Raw genomic sequence first — 22,263 nt, 5'->3', positions numbered from 1 at the left:
TTACTTTCCCTGCACTTCCTTTTTATTTCATTCCTAAGCGACTTGTATTTCTGTATTCCTGAATTTACCTGAACATAATTCTTTAACTATTATTATTATTATTATTATTTTGAGATTTTCCTCGTTACAGAGGCTTATCTCTAAAATAATAATTTACTTGGAAATTACAATACAAACAATAAACGTTCTAAAACTATATTTTCAAAATATTCCTCCAGATGTTTCGATCTTGTGTGTCCTCTTCCTCTGCGCCCATTCTCCTCATTGTGTGCTGTAAATTTTGGAGCAAGGTGGTCATAGGTCGTCCTCTTCTTCTTCTACCCTCCGGTTCCCACTCCAGTATCAATTTTGGTATTCTGGTTTTCTCCAGTCGTCGTCGTACATGCCCATACCACTGTAATTTCTTCCTATCCATTACGTCATATATTCTTTCTTTTATTTCCATTCTCCGAAAGGTGTTCCTTATATTTTCTTTCCTGGAGATTCTTGCCGAGCTGAACATATTTCTACTTGCTTCTTTTATCGATCAGTAGAAGTAATTCTTTTCTTTCTTTTTTTGCTCTTACTTTCTTCGCAGTTACGTTCTTTCTGTATATGTTATTCTTTACAATCTTTGTGATTGCCCTTTTTAGAAATGTCCGTTTCTTTTCAACTCAGCTGTCTACTGAGCTATTCATTATAGCCTCAGAGAACTTTGTTTCTTTTCATTCGTTAGTACTGACGTATCACACTTCTTTGCCCATTGATACTCTGGTATCCTAGCCCAACACTTTGGACAGCCAGCCAGAAGGCATGTACGTAGACAACAGCCGCTAGGCGGCGCTCTTATAGCCTACGAACGCTACTGTCGCCGCCACGGCATTGCGCGCAGGCCACGCCACTACGCCAGCCTATTGGCGCTTACCGGGACCTGTAAGGCCGGCAGCGTAGGGGCTCAGAAGTCAGTCGTGTTCTGGCTGCGCTCTGTTGTAATAGGTCGTACTATTCGTCGTCTGATTCTTGATCTTGACATGTCTAGACTCTCGATTTGGTTCAGTTATTGGACTAGCCCTTCTGTCGTATCTATCCATAGCTGTTGTTTTTTTTTCCGTTGTTGTCCATAGCTGTAGTCCTTCGGTGATTTTGGCGGATCACCACCGACGCCCTTGGCCGGTCGGCCCGTGTCTCCGACTCGTGGCTGATTCTCGTTACTAGAGACTCTGATGAATCTATTAAGTCCAGCCTACTCTTCACTATCACTAAATTGAGATATATGTTGCATGGGGGCTTAATTATTTAGAATGCAAATATTTTTTAAATTTTAGTCGCTGTCTGTCCGGTTACTCAGTCTCGTAACCGGTTGGCCCTGTCTGGTATAGAACGCAATCTGACTGCATAGAATAACAACAAAGAACGAAAGAAAATTTCCGTTAACACAATTAATTAATTAAGTCCCCAGCAACTATGAAAGCTGCGAAACAACAAGGCACAAGTGTCGCTGTTCTGTGTGTGGAAGTGTGATTCAACGTACACATCTGGCACGGTTCTTCCTCAATAAGACCAGATATTTTAAACACCATTTATACTGAAGTAATTAAAAAAACCAGAAATACTATAATTGCACATAGAAACCAGAAATACAGTCTAATACAAGAACACGAGCCAGATGCTTTGTTGACTGAACCTGTGTCCAAGAGGCATTATTGTTTAAGACATTGAAATAATTAAAAAAAAGGAATTTTTTTACCTTCATATATATTGACGAAAAGCACACTCTGATCAATACAGCATCCCCAATCCAACAACATCTGGTGTCTAGCCCATCAAAACAATACTACAAGTTCTGAACAAGCACTCACTACCGCAACTTCTCAACAACGACTCACCACTGCTACATCTCAACAAGCACTGCCTACTGCTACTTCACAATAAGCACTCTCCACCACGACTTCTTGACAAGAACTGCCAGTGGAGGCGGCTGAATAATACTCTTTGGCGCAATCTCTGGCGCTGTGACTCAGTGTAGCCACCTTTCAATGTCTACATTTCCCCTTGCGTGCGCCTTACAATCCATTATTTGATTTCTTAAGCTCCGCCTGACCACTGTAATCTAAAGGAAATCTTCCCGTACCTCTCGACCTGTCCCAAGTATACCTCCTCCTCTTGTGGTTCTTGAACAAAATATTCGATATGGCTGAAATTTGTCACAGAATTCAGTTAGTCTTTCTCCTCTCTCATTCCTTGTCCCAAGCCCATAGTCGCATGTGACCTTTTCTTCTACTCCTTCCACTACAACTGCATTCCAGTCCCCCAATGACAATTAGATTTTCATCTCCCTTTACGTACTGTATTACTCTTTCAACAGTCTCATATACTTTCTTTTCATCTTCAGCTTTCGACTTTGGCATGTATGCCTGAACTATCGTTTCCAGTGCTGGTTTGCTGTCGATTCTTTTAAGAACAACCCTGTCACTGAAATGTCTACAGTAACACACTGTCAGCTCTAGTTCCTATTAATAACGAATCCTAGTCCCCTTATACCATTTTCTGTTGCTGTTGATATTTCCCTATACTCATCTAACAAGAAATCCTTGTCTTCTTTCCATTTCACTTCACTGACAACCCTATCACTGAAGTGCCTACAGTAACACACTCTCTGCTCTAGTTCCTATTAATAACGAATCCTAGTCCCCTTATACCATTTTTTGCTGCTGTTGATATTTCCCTATACTCATCTAACAAGAAATCCTTGTCTTCTTTCCATTCACTTCACTGATCCCCTACTATATCTAGACTGAGATTTTACATTTCCCATTTCAGATTCTCTAGCTTCCCTATACCACGTTCAAGCTTCTGACATTGTACGACCAGACTCAAATAATGTCAGCCTTTTATTGGTTTTTCAATGTTCTTCTTGTTGATCCTGCCCAGTCGTCTGTTATAGGGTGCCTAGGAAGGTCTCTTCTCGGGTAGGTAGATAACATACAATCAAATCACATTTTTGGAGTTTATTACAGTAATTGAACTGACAATATTTAACTTCCGTTTGTACAAGGTTGTGTCGGAAGCAATTAGCGACATGTAAATAATCAGTGTCATTCGAAATATACAATTTCCATGCAAGTAACTGATACGGATAACGACTCACGGCTCTTGTAGTGCGGTTCTTCTGGTGCGGTTCTTCTTCTACGTATTCTAGTGCGGCCGAGGCTGCCAGGACCCTCGCTTTTATTCTTCTCGTGTAGAGGCTGCTACTGTCGTGATAACGTCCTAGTCAGCGTGCTATTGGCTGACGTCGTCTCACAAACCGCTCTGCTGTATCGTTCTTGATCTTCGTGCCGGCACTTGTCGTTACGCCGGAACACCTCTCACAGTCACCTTCTTCTACTTGGCAGTCCCGCCAGGGATCAAAAATGTTCAAATGTAACTTCCTGGCAGATTAAAACCGTGTGCCCGACCGAATTTCGAACTCGGGACCTTTGCCTTTCGCGGGCAAGTGCTCTACAAACTGAGCTACCGAATCACGACTCACGCCCGGTACCCACAGCTTTACTTCTGCCATTATCTCGTCTCCTACCTTCCAAACTTTACAGAAGTTCTCCTGCGAACCTTGCAGAACTAGCACTCCTGAAAGAAAGGATATAGCGGAGACATGGCTTAGCCACAGCCTGGGGGATCTTTCCAGAATGAGATTTTCACTCTGCAGCGGAGTGTGCGCTGATATGAAACTTCCTGGCAGATTAAAACTGTGTGCCCGACCGAGACTCGAACTCGGGACCTTTGCCTTTCGCGGGCAAGTGCTCTACCAACTGAGCTACCGAAGCACGACTCACGCCCGGTACCCACAGCTTTACTTCTGCCAGTATCTCGTCTCCTACCTTCCAAATTTTACAGAAGTTCTCCTGCGAACCTTGCAGAACTAGCACTCCGCGAAAGGCAAAGGTCCCGAGTTCGAGTCTCGGTCGGGCACACAGTTTTAATCTGCCAGGAAGTTACAAATCAGCGCACACTCCGCTGCAGAGTGAAAATCTCATTCATGTTCAAATGTGTGTGAAATCTTATGGGACTTAACTGTTAAGGTCATCTGTCCCTAAGTTTACACACTACGTATTTCAAGTATCCTAAGGAAAGGCACGCACACCCATGCCCGAAGGAGGACTCGAACCTCCGCCGGGACTAGCCGCACAGTCCATGACTGCAGCGCCCTAGACCGCTCCGCTAATCCCGCGTGGCCCCGAGAGATCCTAATGGGGGATTACTCCGGAGAAATCATCATGACACTTTTTAGTTGCAGGCCACATGTATTATCGATACACATTATGTGTCTTTAATGCAGTGCTTCCCAGTTCCTTCCCCCTCTTCATGCCATTGCTCTTTAATTGTTCTTCCACATTTACAGGCAGTTTCCCACCTCAAGAGCAAGAGCGTGCCCCGAACCTCTGTCCTCTCCTCTGCCTCCTTTGACAAAGCCACTGGCTGAATGAGTTTAACATTTTATACCGGAAGGATTCGGGTGCCATTGGGGATGGTTTTCATTCAAAATGCAAGCGGTGGTGGTATTCGAACGTTAACGCATGCGTACCCTCCAATGTCTGATTACATTTTCGAACGTTTCCTATATAGGCTGATCGTCAGACGACAAACTTTTTCCATTTCTCATATCCACCACTGTTATATTTTCTTCGTAATACCTGTTGCAAATTTTTATGTTGTCCTATGACGTGTATTTTCATAGTTTATTAGCTGTCGTGAGCTGTCTTAATCCGCTACCATAACGTGTTGCTTACTGTCACACCTTGTAGACATTTCTAAGTTTGAGAAAAAGATTCCTCTTTAAGCCTCACTGTGATATATATAGGAATTCTGTCCAATCATTTCTTTTCTTTCGTATTCGCAAATTCCAGGAATTCCACATCGTCCACTATCTGTATTAATGGCCTCGTTGCTGTCCATCTCATTGTTGCACTTTTCTGTATAGTCAGTCACGTTTTCGGTTTGTGTCACTATATCTCTTCTCGTTCTATCTTTCCCACTTTATTGGAAATCCTTTCCTCTTCTGCATCGCGCTTTTTTCAAGACGAAAGTGTCATTTTCTTACAAATATGACAATAATTTTATACTGCAGTCGTTTTGTTCACTGGGACTAGGTTTTATAGTTTTTATCCTCAACCAAGTTTCACCTTCTTCGAATATCAACTTCATAATAGTTCCGCTTGTAATTACTGTCTGCTTTCCTATGAAGACTCAATAGATTACTGACTGCTTCAGGATCCATGTTCCGTTCTTTGAATTTCCCGTTCCAGGAACATTTAGTACAGCGCGTACCTCTTTGAATGCGTGACTTCTTTTTCATCGCATAAGGAATGCACGCTGGAGCTTGCTTGCTATTTTTTCGGCCCTTTTTCAGATGCTCAGATCCTCTACAGTGGGAACAAATAGGTTTGGTTTCCTTATCTTACTTTTAACTGGACGCTTGGGCACGGTAGTTGTAGTATTTGGTGACTACAACGTAGCCCTTCACAGTGGCTGATCGATATCCAGTCTATATTCTTTCCTGTCTAACTGTGCTCTTGGTTTAAGATTTACCTCCAGCACATAACTTACTGCCATCTTCTCCTTTTTAAATATGACGTAGGATTCTTTTAAAAATTTCTTTCTAGCTGTAGTTCCCTCCAGCCTTTGTGCGTATGTTGCCATGACTGACAATCATTTTTGGCCTCAGTTTCCTAGATGGCTTGCATACCGTTTACTTGTTTAGCCCACAATTTTATTTCAACTTCCTGCTTTCCTCTTCTGTTTCATTTATGACCATTGTACTCGCTGTCTTCATTTGTTGATTCTGACCTTTCCATTCTTCTGGTCACCTCAACTCTGACTGTTGGAACTGAAGGCTCGCGTTAAGATTACGTGAGAAACGGTTGTAGAAAATTGTATGAACCAGATTTAAATGAGCCACATATTATTGGGATTTTAGGAATCTGCTTTCGGTCAACATTTTAGGCAGTACATTCCTCGTTGAAAACGTGTGTTTTTCTTCTTATTCGCATACGGCGCAAGCTATTTAAAATATCTTCTTTCTTGGAACGTTGTGTCCTATGCTACAGCGCCGCAAACTGCTTTGATTAGATAATATTAAAAAAAAAAAAAAAAAAAAAAAAACAGAGGATGTTACAATTCAATCACCGATTTCACCGTTGTAGAAAATACATTAAATATATTCGTAGTAGCGAATATGGAGAACAATCGGCTGTATAATGGAATGACGACAATGAAAATTTGTGCTGGGCCGGGACTCGAATTCATGTTACCTGCTTATCGCGTGTAGTTGCCTTACGATTAGGCATCCAAGCACGACTCACGGCTTGCATATACCGTGAAACATGAGAGACCAAGCTGAACTTTTACGTTCATATGTATATCCCCATACAGGTGAGACATTTTAATTAAAAGACGCAAGCCCAGTGTCGGCGCATAATACGATATGCACTGCATGACCTGGGCATTCATAAATACGATGTAATGTTACTTCGGACGTGCATGCATTTCCGAAGGAACAGGCACTGCGGCAACTACAGCCGTTATTAAGTACATCAAATGTATTCGCAGCCGACAATACGGACAATCATCTGCAATGAAACGGAATAACAATTAAAATGAAGGAACAGACAATCCTCAGCAAGAATTAATCTCCCATTGTGTAGTGGAATGTGCGCTGTTTTAGCTATTCCTCAAGTGTAAAAACTGGAACTCTAAGCCTGCACCTTTTTTCTCTTGACGATGAGTGCTAATCCGGCGTTTTTTGAAGGAGACGTTATGTAAGGGAGAGGTAAAGAGGGGGGCGGGTGTTATACTTGAGTATATTTCAAACTTTCGCCTCTAGCCAGACCAGTAACTGAAGTTTAATATACAGGGTAGTCTATTGATCGTGACCGGCCCAAATATCTCACGAAATAAGCATCAAACGAAAAAACTACAAATAACAAAACTTGTCTAGCTTGAAGGGGGAAACCCGATGGCGCTATGGTTGGGTCTCTAGCTGGCGCTGCCTTAGGTCAAAAGGATATCCACTGCGTTTTTTTAAATAGGAACACCCATTTTCTATTACATTTACGTGTAGTAAGTAAATAAATATTAATTTTTTAGTTGGACCACTTTTTTCGTATTGTGATAGATGGCGATGAAATAGTTACAAACATATGGCTCACAATTGTAGACGAACAGTTGGTAACAGGTAGGTTTTTTAAATTGAACTACAGAACGTAGGTACGTTTTAACATTTTATTTCGGTTGTTCCTATGTGATACATGTACCTCTGTGAACTTATCATTTCTGAGAACGCATGCTGTTACAGCGTGATGACATCTAAATACCAAATTAATGCAATAAATGCTCAGAATGGTGTCCGTCAACCTCAATGCATTTGGCAATAAGTGTAACGACATTCCTCTCAACAGCGAGTAGTTCGCCTTCTGTAATGTTGGCACATCCATTGACAATGCGCTTACGCATGTTGTCAGGCGTTGCTGGTGGATCACGATAGCAAATATCCTTCAAATTTTCCCACAGAAAGAAATCCGGGGACGTCAGCTCCGGTGAACGTGCAGGCCATGGTATGGTGCTTCGACGACCAATCCACCTGTCATGAAATATGCTATTCAATACCGCTTCAACCGCAAGCGAGCTGTGTGCCGGACATCCATCATGTCGCCATTCTGTAAGGCAGTTAAACATCGTGTAGTGTCATCGGTAGAACATTACGTAGGAAATCAAGATACACTGCACAATTAAGATTGCCATTGATAAAAAGGGGGCCAATTATCCTTCCTCCCATAATGCCGCACCATACATTAACCCGCCAAGGTCGCTGATGTTCCACTTTTCGGAGCCAACGTGGATTTTCCGTTGCCCAATAGTGCATATTATGCCGGTTTACGTTACCGCTGTTGCCAAATGACTCTTCGCCGCTATATAGCGCCCAGTGGCAGAACTGTACACGACGTTCAAAGTCGTCGCCATGCAATTCCTGGTGCATAGAAATATGGTACGGGCACAATAGATGATGATGTAGCACTCTCAACACCGAAGTTTTTGAGGTTCCCGATTATCACGCAATTTGTCTGCTACTGATGTGCGGATTAGCCGCGACAGCGGCTAAAACACCTACTTGGGCATTATCATTTGTTTCAGGTCGTGGTTGACGTTTCACATGTGGCTGAACACTTCCTGTTTCCTTAAATAACGTAAGTATCCGGCGAACGGTCCGGACACTTGGATGATGTCCAGGATACCGAGCAGCATTGGGCATTTTGATCACAATAGCCATACATCAACACGATATCGACCTTTTCCGCAATTGGTAAACGGTCCATTTTAACACAGGTAATGTATCACGAAACAAATACCGTCCGCACTGGCGGAATGTTTCATGATACCACGTACTTATGCGTTTGTGACTATTACAGCGCCATCTGTCAAAAAGTGAAAAAAGTTGTCGAACTAAAACAGATCTCTTTACGTACCACACGAATATGTAATAAAAATGGGGGTCCCTATTTTAAAAAACGCAGTTGATATCCATTTGACCTATGGCAGCGCCATCTAGCTTGCCAACCAAAGCGCCATCTGGTATCCCCTTTCAAGCTAGACGAGTTTCGTTCTTTGTAATTTTTTCGTTTGATGCTTGTTTGGTGAGATATTTGTCCCGGTCATTATCAATGTACCACCCTGTATACACATAAAACTTTGGTCCAGAAATTGAATTTTCCCAATCTCACAAAGAAAATGGTACAATGGAGCTTTCATTGGTCCAATACACACACACACACACACACATACACACACACACATCAAATTATACAGCTCTTGTGATCTGTTCTGCTGCCTTCGCCATCTTGCAAGACAAATTCTTCGTAGGATGTAGTGTCCCTTTATAGTTTGTCGTGTGGATGATTTACGTCCCCTCGTCTCTCCATCTGTATCCCTACAGATGACTGATTTAATGTCGTAGTGTATTCGACTGTTTTCTGCACTCTTGGCAAAGGTAAAGTTATTCATTAATTTATAAAAAACATTCTCAAATGAACATTATGCAGTGACTAAATCTGCATATTCCGTCAACCAGGCGCTCTTGTGGAATTGGATAATGCATGTGATTCTAACCATTTCCACACCCAAACTGAGACGTCTTTTTGTTTCCCATCGATGTCATCAGTTTGCGGATAGATCCACGTTGTAGAATGTGGTTATCTGGACACGTTGTGAAATTTCTGTGCGCATCAAGTAAATTATGAGCCTATACACTATTGGTTTAGGGTGTCTATGAAGACATCGAACAAATCCTGTAGCAACCCCCGGATCAAAGAACGGCATCATGTCGGCATCAGTTAAACGTTCGAGTCCGGCACTTGTTGTGTAGATCATTGTGTTCCGTAGAAACCTAGGCACAATGTAGCAGTAGACAGGATGCAGACTGAATGTTACTAGATATAATCTGTGGAATTGATCAAATAGATATGCAAGAAAGCATACTTGTTTTTCCATGTGAAGCTTGCATTGTCTCCTTAGTCAGAGATATTAATTTCCTACCAAACACACATTGCATGCTCATTTACTACATCAAGAATTCAAGTAAATCGGACAGCAGATTTTCGTTGAGTGTCTCTGCTGCATCTAGTTATTTACACAGAAATATCCCTTTCTTCGTAACCGATTAGCAACACTGGGATGTCTAGTTCATGAGAAGTGCATCTTCTACACGGAGTTTCAGCAAGTTTATGAAGTGGTGCCTGCATATATCTTAAAGAATCGAGGAAGCACAACGCTATGTCCTTGGTAATCCTCTTCGATAATTAAATAGTTTTCTTCTTGCTCTTAGATAGGACACTAATCCCGGCATTACCTGTACCAAAAGCAATGAGTTATTTAATATTGAAATGAGAATCGTAGCCTCTCAAATCGTGGAAGAACACAGGTATGTGATGCAGAAGCTTATAATTCCTATTGCACTCATTTTGTGTTGCACTGTGAAATCTACTGGTTAAATGATAGTAGCCCACATGCTGGAATTTGTTAATGACAGCTCAGAAATGACAGCGTATTTATTATACTTTGACCGAAATTCGTACAGTGTATATGAATGCTGGTGTCTGTTGTTTCGTCTATGTCTGGAAGGACAGACACCACCCAGAATCCTCAGCTGTTACACATTATATGTAAATTGAAGGTGGGGAGGGGAATAAAGGAAAGGTATGGGAATCACTCTTGTCAGCTACATCAGGAATGACCTAGCTGGGCAATGGATGCACCTTCTTGAGTGCAGATGCACAAATACGTCCGACCTCCTAAGTGAATGTCAGAGAGCGAATATAGAGAAAATGGACGGCGACTGCGGGCAGTTGGCACTCGAAGGGAATGTGGATCGGCCGTGAGACGTGCCGAGATAGTTCGCGCAGTTGCGATAAGCATTAGTCCCGGATGATGCAGAGGCTAACGCAGCTGTCTCGCAAGCAGGAGATATGGGTTCGAATCCCGATCTGGTGCACATTTTCACTCGTCGCCGCTGATTCCGCGTAATATCCTTACGCAGCTGACAGCAGTGATCCCTTCCCTCCCTCTCCTTTCTTCCCGTCTCGAACTTCAATTTATATGTATCGTACATTATAACTAGAGATAAGCTGTGAAATATTCCTCGCCGCCTGCATTCACTTAACTAGGCTGGGAAATGTGTTGTGTGGTTGCCTACCTGTAGGTATCTTGAACTGTTTCCCTGTAAAGGTACACTTTTAAATTTCCCAATTATTTTGGGCAATTGCCACCGAAGGCTTTGCCGAACTTCAGCGAGCGGGGGTCTGTTAGGGAACACCTGCCGTTGTATTCAAGCAAGTGTCAATGTCGCACGCCTCCAACAACTTACACAGGAGGGCGTAAAATAGGACCCTTTGCTGCTTCGCATCACATTCAAATTCCATCGAATGTTTTTCAACGATCCCTAGTAGTTCCACCTGTACATCAGAGCAATAAATGCTTTCGCACTGCACTCCTAATGGGTAAGAAAGTTTGCGGTGGGGATGCAGGTGCATGATTTCTTTCGAGATGGTTGAATCACCCAGTAGGTGACATCAGCGCCCAGACCGAATTTGTGTTGCTGATCGCATGCGAACAGTCTTTTTCGACCGTGAAAGGAGTGGTTTCTGTGGCGTCCTTTACACCATCCTCCTGAGATCTTTTCAAAAAATGGCTCTGAGTACTATGGGACTTAACATCTGAGGTCATCAGTCCCCTAGAACTTAGAACTACTTAAACCTAACTAACCTAAGGACATCACACACATCCATGCCCGAGGCAGGATTCGAACCTGCGACCGCAGCGGTCGCGCGGTTCCAGACTGTAGCGCCTAGATCCGCTCGGCCACTCTGGCCGGCTGAGATCTTTTCGTTTCAGTTTTGAGTGGCGATGTGTGTGACACCTTTTTCGCGGCCACCCATGAGGAAACCACTTGATTTCAATTCCGGGCGTCGCGGTTCTTACGTCCATCGCAGACACATCAGAAGAAGGGGTAAAATGTTGGTAAGAGGAGTTGTGATGACCCTCCCACAATATGACACGTCCACGGTGGCGTTGGGCAGAATTGTGGCTGAATTTGGCGTCAATATTACGCTATGAACCCACTTTACACGTGGCATGAACTTATGAGCTCTGCGCTTTATTTCACACCTGTTTTAAGCGTCGTCGAGGCCGACGGTGGCGCTGGAGGGCGCCGCGCCTGTTCACCGTTACAGAGGAAGGCTGTAACCACCTTGGAGCTACATTTCAAACCTGTGCGTCGGACTGCGAGGCTATTATGAGTTATCGACAGACTGCTTTTAACTCTGTTGCGGAGTAAATGTTACAAAATTTCTTCACGTTTCTGTTAATGTTACGAAATGTGGCTCGCCATGACGTCATCCAGGGCGCTTGCTGTAGACGTACCGGTGACGTGAAAACTTCACCACAATTTATGTCCAGAAATTCTTGCATTCCTGACAGATATTTCATTGCGGCGACTTTTAACTGTAAAAATTATTGCAGCACCATTTCTTTGATTTTTTCCCAGAGTTTCGTCGTACCATAATGAACACTTTTAATTACGTCCTTCAGAACGTCGACTGCGCAACTTCACTGTCTACAAGTCAGTTTCACTCTGCTTCTAGTTTTGTTCTATCCTCGGCCGCTAAGCTCGTTAAGGTCATCCAAAAAACGCGCCAAAGGGATAACACTCAGTGATAACCCGGCTTAGCACTCCGTCTTCAGGCCACAAGTGGCCCATCGGTACCATCCGACCGCCGTGTCATCCTCAGCTGAGGATGCGGATAGGAGGGGCGTGTGGTCAGCACACCACTCTCCCGGTCGTTACGATGGTTTTCTTTGACCGTAGCCGCTGCTATTCGGTCGAGTAGCTCCTCAATTGGCATCACGAGGCTGAGTGCACCCCGAAAAATAACAACAGTACATGGCCGCCAGGACGGTCACCTATCCAAGTGCCGGCCACGCTCAACAGCGCTTAACTTCGGTGATCTAACGGGAAGATAACCCGGCTTACATTGATGGTTGTTGCAAATATGAATTCACTGTAATGTAGTTCCTTATGGAGTAGAACACTCATATACAGTCTGAGTACATAATCAAGATATTTAGATATTGCAAAAAAAAAAATGGCTCTGAGCACTATGGGACTCAACTGCTGTGGTCATTAGTCCCCTAGAACTTAGAACTACTTAAACCTAACTAACCTAAGGACATCACACACATCCATGCCCGAGGCAGGATTCGAACCTGCGACCGTAGCAGTCACACGGTTCCGGACTGCGCGCCTAGAACCGCGAGACCACCGCGGCCGGCTTAGATATTGCAGACCATAGACAACATCAGAAGGTCGTATCGATCACTATAGTATCGATAGTCAATTAGATAACACTTTATCTGAAAAATTACATAATACAATGGCCGTCTTGTTGCCTTCTCATTAAATATTTTCCCCCGAATGCGAGTAGTTTGGTTTTCTCCACTGAGATGTTAAGATCGTAAATGCTAGAGAACTTGTCTAGCTGATGTGCATCTAACTCAGCGGGATTACTCCGTGGGTCTGATTTTATCTTCCCTAGCGTTGTTGCTTGCCCACGCATAAAAGGCAGTAGGGGAGTCACTACAGTCCTGATTGATGAAAACTCTGAATTTAGTAGCATAGCCACCTTATAACAAATATCAGATCAGTTATTGTTAGAATTTACATTAGAACCTGGATAAGATACTTGAAGACAAGTGTTACGTCACTAATCCTACCATAGGATGTTGCCGCTTCTACACAAGCAGAGCCATAAACTGTTTATATGGACAAAATTCGGGTACACATCTATAAGCACAAGGCTCAAAAATATCTTCTGGATTAGTAAGTCGTGGTTTTTTTCATGAAGCTTCTGGATATAAGCTTAAGGCACCGCATTTCTGTGATGCAATCATTCGAAAAAATTTACGTACATCCGTTTATTCTGGTTTCATTTGCGCAGTTACGAGTCACATTCAGTATCAGTCAACGCTGCATTCTTTATTCACTTATATTTTCTTAATTCACACAAATTATATATTTGATAATATTGATTTTTCCCTGATCACATATTGCTAAACACCAGTTATGTTTCGCTAGTGGACCTACGTTATTTAGAATACTGTCGTAGGGAATCTCGATCTGATTTTATTCTACTTGTTGTGTTTTAGTGCCAGTGGGTATACTCATAAAATATCTCCAACAAATCAGAAACGTTACTTTCACTAGTCTGTAGTTATTATCTCATCTGATATTTTCTCTGTGTGCACACCTCTTAGCTAAGCGTCTTTGAAGAGTTCAAGACAAAACGGCCTGATGACGACACTTGTTACCAAAATCAGTAGCCAGTTGACAAAATAAGAACGCATGAGGGCTAAAGAAAATAATTATTTTCCCTGAATCTATGTACAGTCTGGTAAAGATAATCCACATTGGAGCACAGTGGCCAGGGAGCACGGTGAGGAGGGGAGGCAATGGGGCTCTGTTTACAGCCGGGACCTTACCCAATTTAATCATCTTATAAACTGAAACAATTAGGGTAATTGCGTGCTCGCTAATTGCAATCAGGATCAGCATAACGCTATTAGGCAACGTGATCGACTCGTTAATGTTAGACAGCGTCCTTGCATAACTAACTTCCGGAGCTCGTGAAGGAACCGAGCGAGGTGGCGCAGTGGTTAGACACTGGACTCGCATTCGGGAGGACGACGGTTCAATCCCGCGTCCGGTCATCCTGATTTAGGTTTTCCGTGATTTCCCTAAATCACTCCAGGCAAATGCCGGGATGGTTCCTCTGAAAGGGCACGGCCGACTTCCTTCCCCATCCTTCCCTAATCCGATGAGACCGATGACCACGCTGTCTGGTCTCCTTCCCCAAAACCAACCAACCAACCAACCAGCTCGTGAAGGAAGCACAGCCTGTATGGTTACATGCGAAGACAAGAAACAACACAGTGGTTCTTGCAACAACTGATCCACTTATCACCCAATGACCACACCTGTGTATAACGCAGCTCTCCTTTTGATCCTAAGGGCATCCACTCAGCAATTGTAGGGTTGCAAAGAAAGCAGGAGAGACTACTTAAATAGTTATGATCCGATTCTCTTTGAAGTATAAAATCGGGATACTGATAGCTTATAAGAATTGTTGCAATGAAGGTTCTTGAACGACACCTTATTCCTAAAAGAATATATCTCGGTTGTGTTTAAATAACTTTGCTACACGACCCATGTTCGGCCTTATCGGAAATCTGCCAGAGGATAAGAATACAAAGAAACCATTACTCAATTGTGAAACCTTAATCTAAAAATTGCAAAAGAATATAGGGAGTAAGAGGAACTCAGGAGGTATATTTTTTGTATATTGGGCATTCAAAAAGAAACGAGCCGGAGTCTGGAATGCGCAAACCGGTGACGAGGTGTGGTTCCGACCAGAGAGTGGAAGTTCACAGCACTTGGCTAGAGGGCACGTGTGCACGTCACGTGACTATACAGAGCTAGCAGCAGCATGCATCAGTCGTTCAACGCCATCCACACGAATGGAGGATAGGCTACGCTGACGTTCTTCTTTGACAAAGATGGCCCCCTTGTGATTCACTTCCTGTAGCACGAGACAACAGTGAATACCCAGCGTTACTCTCAAACCGTGACCACCTTTCGCCAAGCGATCAAATCAAAACGACCAAGCAATCTCACCCGTGGGGTAATTCTGCTCCACGACAATGCAAAGCCTCATACGGCCAACACAGTCGCGGCACACATGCAGAAATTCAAATGGGAGATTCTCGGCCACGCTCCATACAGTCCGGACCTCTGTCCCTGTGATTACGCCATTTTTGGTCCCCTTAAAAAGGCTCTGAATGGCAAATGATTCACCTCGGGCAACGACGTGCGGACCTGGTTAACATCGCAGCTCCGGGAATTTTGTGAGACAGTCATTCACCACTTTGTGTCACAGTGGGACAAGTGTCTCAACAGCCAGGGTCAATACTTCTAACATTCAAGTACTGGTTTCTGTAATTATGCATCCGGCTCGTGTTTTTTTAAACACCCCTTATATATTGTTTCGATTATTTCCGTAGGTAGCAGAAATAATAACAGCAAGAGACTTAACGTCATAACTGGTGATGAAGTCAAGGAATTCTACTACCTAGACAACAAGTAAGCATGACGGAAGAAGCAAGGAGGACATAAGAAGTCCATTAGCAATAGAAAAAAGTTTATTCCTGGCCAGGAGGAGTCTATTAGCATGAAACATAGGCTTTAATTTGAGGGAGATTGATCTGCGAATATACGTTTGGAGAACAGCTTTGTATGTTAATAAGATATGGACCGTGGGAGAATCGGAAGAGAATAGAACCATCTGAGATGTGCTGCTACAGAAGAATGTTGAAAATTAGGTGGACTGCTAAGGTAAGAATTGAGGAGAATCTCCGCATAATCGGCGAGGAAAGGGAAATACGAAAAATCTGAGAAGAAAAAGGGACAGAATGCTAGGACATCGGTTAAGATATCAGGGAATAATTTCCAAGGTAGAGGGAGCTGTAGTGGGTAAAAACTGTGGAAGAAGACAGAGATTTAGATACATCTTGCAGATAAGGGAGGACGTACCCTGCAAGTGCTACTACGAGATGAGAAGTTCGCCACAGGAGAGGAATTCGTAGCGGGCCGCATGAAACCAGAAACGATTCAGAAGGCTGATGACTCAAAAAAGAAATCGGGAGCTGTACGCTACTATCTCTGAGAAGGATACGGTGTGGACGAAAAACGTAACATATTACTATGTGTAATGCAGTGTATGGAAATCGATGGCACTCAAAACAGCTTTAAGTCGTGTAGTAATGGATAAATACAGGTTCTGTGAGGTTTTCGTGATATAGTATATCATTTTTCTTTTTTTCTTTCAAAATAGTGGCAGGTTCTGTAAACGGCAGTCTATCTGTCTCCTCAAAGTAAACCACAAAGGCTGACTAATATTGACTACGGCAGCCAGGAGAGATGCGACAGTATTATTCGTCCTCATGATCACAAAATCTACACTGGACTTTGCAAGCTGTATTAACCGGAGCCCTGCCGTCGTGCAACACAGCATTGCAATTGGGGAACGAACTCTGTACTATTAGATGGACTTGATCTGCCGAAATGGTTGTAGTAGAATCATTGGCAGTAATGCAACCTTGCAGAGTACCCATGGGGCCCATGCAGTATCTCGATATGGCTGCCTAAATAATCACTGAACCCTCGCCATGTTTCACTGTTTGGACGTAAATGCACCTGAAATTGGGAAAGGTGTTAAAGAACACTTAACACTTCCGGGCTGAGATGACGTGGTGCATACATAAGACTCTCCGCTAACGTTCGGCGATTGTCCTCGGAGGATGCCTTCCGCAGTCGAAGGCGAAACGTCAGGGGACACTCTTATGTATGGACCACGGCATCTCAGCCCGAAACCGTTAAGTGATGACAACACCTGTCGTGAAGGCCTTCATCCTATGAGTGTGCAACAAGTATCATCCAGCCAAATGACTTTGTTCCGTTACTCCATATTCCAGGCATTACAGCCTCGGCAACATGTTTTCCTGTTATGGGCATTTGTAGCACTGGTGAGTGATTTTCGAATTCCAGCTCGCCCTGCAATTCCCTACTTAAGGAACTCCCTTTGCACTATTTAGGTATTGACAGGACACACGTGTGCGACACTGTGTTCAGAAGCGACTTTTACAAATGTCATTTTCTTCTGCCCCCCCCCCCCCCTCCCCCGCCCCCGCCTTCACAGTCACAGTCTGTCCCGATCACTCATGACAAACTTTTGTCCGCGTTGCGTTGTGACTTAGTAGATGTTTCCTTGCTGTCCCTGTACATACTTCTGATACCGTGCCTATTGAAACACCAAAAAACATTTCGAATTCCTTGATTACGGAAGCAGCCACCATACAGGCACTAAAAGTTTGTCCACGTACCATTAGAATTCAAACAAGCACTACGTGTACAATTTTAAGCAACAGAGTGCTTGTACTTCACGTGTTTCTACAATCTGTCGAACGTGGAAAAATACATATAATAAATTGTCTTGCCAGCAAGGTTTGTAATAATCGTGAAAACGAATTAAACCTGTTTACATTGTAAATGACTTTAGAGTCTCATATAAATATAAATTTACGAATTACGAAAATTCCGCTTTGAAGTATTGTAGATTGTGTGTTTTAATTTATTTTGGATACAACAAACGGAAAATTACTTTCTTTTCTTTCTATCAGGAAATCTTCGCATCCAAGAGAGATGACAAAACATTAGGTAATAACAGTTAAACCTATCTGTATGATGGATATTCTAGAGGTAAGAAGGCTTGTTTTTATGGCACAACATATTGCGTGTCGTTTAGAAAATGCACCATTGTGCAACTTTTATAATTTGGTTGGCAGCAGGAAGCCATTACGATTTTGTAAATTTTCCTAAAGTCGGTAAGAGTATCTGTAATCAATGGTAAGCTGTTATTTATGGAACATCCGCCCCCGGTAGCTGAGTGGCGTCAGCGCGGTAGATCAGCGTGTTCGGTCAGAGGGTTAGCTACCCTCTCTAATAAGAAAAAAAACTGAGTTAATCGATCAACGACGAACTTAAACGGTTATCTTACGACGTCCTCCTCGAGCAGATGCAACGAATGAAAGCGAACAAAATGAGATTAAAGAAAAAGTGGTCAGCGCGGTAAAATGTCAATCCTAAGGGCCCGGGTTCGATTCCTAGCTGGGTCGGAGATTTTTTCCGCTCAGGGGCTGGGTGTCGTGTTGTCCTAATCATCATCATATCATCCCCATCGACGCGCAAGTCACCGAAGTGGCGTCAAATCGAAAGACTTGCACCTGGCGAACGGTCTACCTGACGGGAGGTACTAGTCACACGACATTTATTTTTTATTTATAGCACGAAGTAATAGGGACTTTCATCAATATGAATAATATAGGTGATTTAGAACTCATAAAAATGCCTTGTTGAATATCGCCAAGCTATTAATACTGTTTGTTGTGAGATCACTCCAGTGTGGTTTTTTTCTTAGCCTTTTTCGAAAGAACATTAGTTTTTGTTGTTGTGTTTTGGTTATGTTTCATGCGGCCCTGTTTTCTGAAGACCATTAGAAATAGTTCCCGTAATTTATTCCGTTGAGGGAATGAGTGTGTAATACTGACGTTCAACCGAATGTGTGACGTCTGTTATTTGTTGTGGTAACTACTATTTAGGTTTTTTCTTGGTTAATATGTATAATAAAATGCGTTTCGTTACTTGCAGCGTATTAGAGCATATGGTACCTCAAATGGACCAATTTAAAGTAAAGTGAAAAATTAATTACTATACTAGAAAGTGAAAGATTATGACATGTAATGTGAAGCAGATTGTATTGTGCAGTAAAGAGACGTCCAACAAAAACGAAGTATTTGGTTGATTGAGGAAAACCATACATAGGTAAAGGTCTCATATTTACCTTCATTATCAGCGCAATCGTTTTTATTTGTTGCGAAAAATTATCGATGAGACGTTCCTTTGGACGCAAATACAACACTAATTTTGACGTGACAAACCGAATCGCATCAGGTTCAAATGGTTCTGAGCATTATGGGACTTAACTGCTGTGGTCATCAGTCCCCTTGAACTTAGAACTACTTAAACTTAACTAACGTAAGGACATCACACACATCCATGCCCGAGGCAGGATTCGAACCTGCGACCGTAGCGGTCGCGCGGTTCCAGACTGTAGCGCCTACAACCGCTCGGCCACTCCGGCCGGCAATCGCATCAGGAAATTTAAAAGATGTCACGAGGACGTTATCAATAAATGTTTGTCCCTCGCCGTCATAATCGTTTCAAGAAATTGTGGAGGATTGTTTTCGTATTTACAACCTTCTGATTTATGGTTTGAGGGACTTGGGCTGTTCACTTGTGTAACAAAATGGAACACCTGCAGCCGTCCCTCGATGTTATTTATTATGTAGCTACCAGTTTCGGCGATTCAGTACATCATGTACACGCCTTAACTGACGCTGAAGGGGTGAATTACAGTCGTATAAACGATCCCATCAGTGGCCAACATCTAAGAACTGGTTTCTGTAGAGTACCGTAAAAGTGAATCTATGTATGCAACCATCAACAACCATGGTTGATGGCACAGCAGCGCGTTTTTCTGTACTCATTTTCCCTTGTCCTAGCTTCACTTGTTATTCATTTCATTCCTGAGTGATTTTTGTGGCTGTTTTCCTGTCTTCCTTCTTTCGTCCATCAACTGAGATATTTCATCGATATTCCAACCGTTTCCTTGCAGTTACCTTCGTAGTAAATAAATTAGGCTGTTCAATATCTTCGATTGCTCTTTTTAGAGATGTGCACTCCTCTTCAGCTGAACTGCCTTCTATACTAGCCCTTATTGTACTATCCACTTCAAATGCGTCTCATCAGGTCTGAGTACTTCAATGTCGCACAGTGTGGGTGGCCACACTGATTCTTTCGGACAATTTTGTCTGAGAATATATAAAACAATATAGTTAATATCCAAAAATTGTAAGGTATAAAATGTATAGAGCAAAGCAATGTAATTCTCTGTAGAGCAAAAGATTTATTTATGGCTAGAATATTCCAAAACTAAATATCTTCACAAAACAGAACAGTACTGGCCCTACAACGTCCGACTAAGAAACAACATAACAGTTTAAAGCGTTAGGCCTGCTGCCTCATCATATACGAAAAGTGAAAATTTACGAAACGTTACAAATACTTGACTTATTTGTGATCAAAGCTACAACCTGTAACTACGACTAGTTCAACTAGCAACACAATCAACTAGGACACCATCGTCCAACAACACCAGCAAGCTGTCTCATCCTGCGCCTAAGTAAATAGTTATCCAATTACATACACGATAGTTCATTCATATAAAGAGACGCCCATTACTTAGGTGAGCTTAAAATGGTGGGAAGGGGGCGGCGAGGGGTCCGGGAAATTCTCACGAACTCTGTTTGACGGGAGAGGAGGAGGGGGAGATATGGGAAATTATAATTTCACGTCGGTTCTCTAACTAAATGATTATACTATATTAGAAAGCATAATATTTTGCTTTATAGCATTATTGCAGAGCATAGACTACATTTAAAGGCATCTGAATGCTTCAGAAGAGTGCATGCGCGGGATTCTCCGATATGAATCAAGTGCCACACAAATGCAGATTTCATTCGGATAGTTCCCTGTAACGTCGCTCGAAATCACTGCCTGTCACTCAGATAAAGAGTCATGCTGGTTTTCAACCCATATAAAGCAGATGCAGTTGTGTTCCACACGAATTTTAACGAAAACGTTTATAGTTCATTTGTTATGTGGCATGTCGACAAGTCAAAAGAAACTTGCCAGCAAGAAGTTAATTGTTTGTGGAAGGAAGCTAAGCTTAAGTTCACAGATAGGAATTCTCTTAATGACCTTACACTATGTGATCGAAAGTATCCGGACACATCCGAAAACATACGTTTTTCATATTAGGTGCATTGTGCTGCCACCTACTGCCAGGTACTCCATTTCAGGGGCCTCAGTAGTCTTTACACATCGTGAGCGGCAGAATGGGACGCCCCGCGGAACTCACGGACTTCGAACGTGGTCAGGTGATTGCGTGTCAATTCTGTCATACATTTGTAAACGAGATTCCCACACTCCGTAACATCCCTAGGTCCATTGTTTCCGATGTGATAGTGGAGTAGAAACGTGAAGGGACACGTACAGCACAAAAGCGTACAGGCTGACCTCGTCTATTGACTGACAGAGACCGCCGACAGTTGAAGAGGGTCGTAATGTGTTATAGACAGACATCTATCCAGACCATCACACAGGAATTCCAAACTGCATCGGGATACAGTGGGAGTGCTACTAGCATTAAGGCGGGAGGTGAGAAAACTTGGATTTCATGATCGAGCGGCTGCTCATAAGCCACATTTCATCGGTAAATGCCAAACGACGCCTCGCTTGGTGTAAGGAGTGTAAACATTGGACGATTGAACAGTAGAAAAACGTTATGTGGAGTGACGAATCATGGTACACCATGTGGCGAACGGATGGCAGGGTGTGGGTATGGCGAATGCCCGGTGAACGTCGCCTGCCAGCGTTTGTAGTACTAACAGTAAAATTCGGAGGCGGTGGTGTCATCGTGTGGTCGTGTTTTTAATGGAGGTGGCTTGCATTCTTTGTTGTTTAGCGTGGCACTATCACAGCACAGGCCTACATTTATATTTTAAGCAACTTCTTGCTTACCACTGTTGAAGAGTCCTCCCCCAGTAGCTGGTCAGCGTGACGGATTGTCAGTCCTTTGGGCACGGGTTCCATTCTCGGCGGGGTCGGGAAATTTTCTACGCACGGGAACTGGGTGTTGTGCGGTCCTCATCATCATCCTATCATCCTCATCGACTGCAGGTCGCCGAAGAGGCGTCAAGTTGAAAGACCGGCAACCGGCGAACGGTCTGCCCGACGGGGGGGCCCTAGCCATACGGTTAAATAAATAAACTGTTGAAGAGGAATTCAGCGATAGTGATTGCATCTTTCAACACAATCGAGCACATGATCATAATGCACGGCTTGTGGCGGAGTGGTTACACAACAGTAGCATTCCTGCATTGGACTGGCCTGCACGGAGTCCTGACGTGAATCCTATAGAACACCTTTGGTATGTTTTGGAATGCCGA

This window comes from Schistocerca nitens, chromosome 6, assembly GCF_023898315.1.
Source record: "Schistocerca nitens isolate TAMUIC-IGC-003100 chromosome 6, iqSchNite1.1, whole genome shotgun sequence".
In the NCBI taxonomy this organism is placed as follows: domain Eukaryota; kingdom Metazoa; phylum Arthropoda; class Insecta; order Orthoptera; family Acrididae; genus Schistocerca; species Schistocerca nitens.
Note: the sequence above shows the minus strand (reverse complement) of the source record.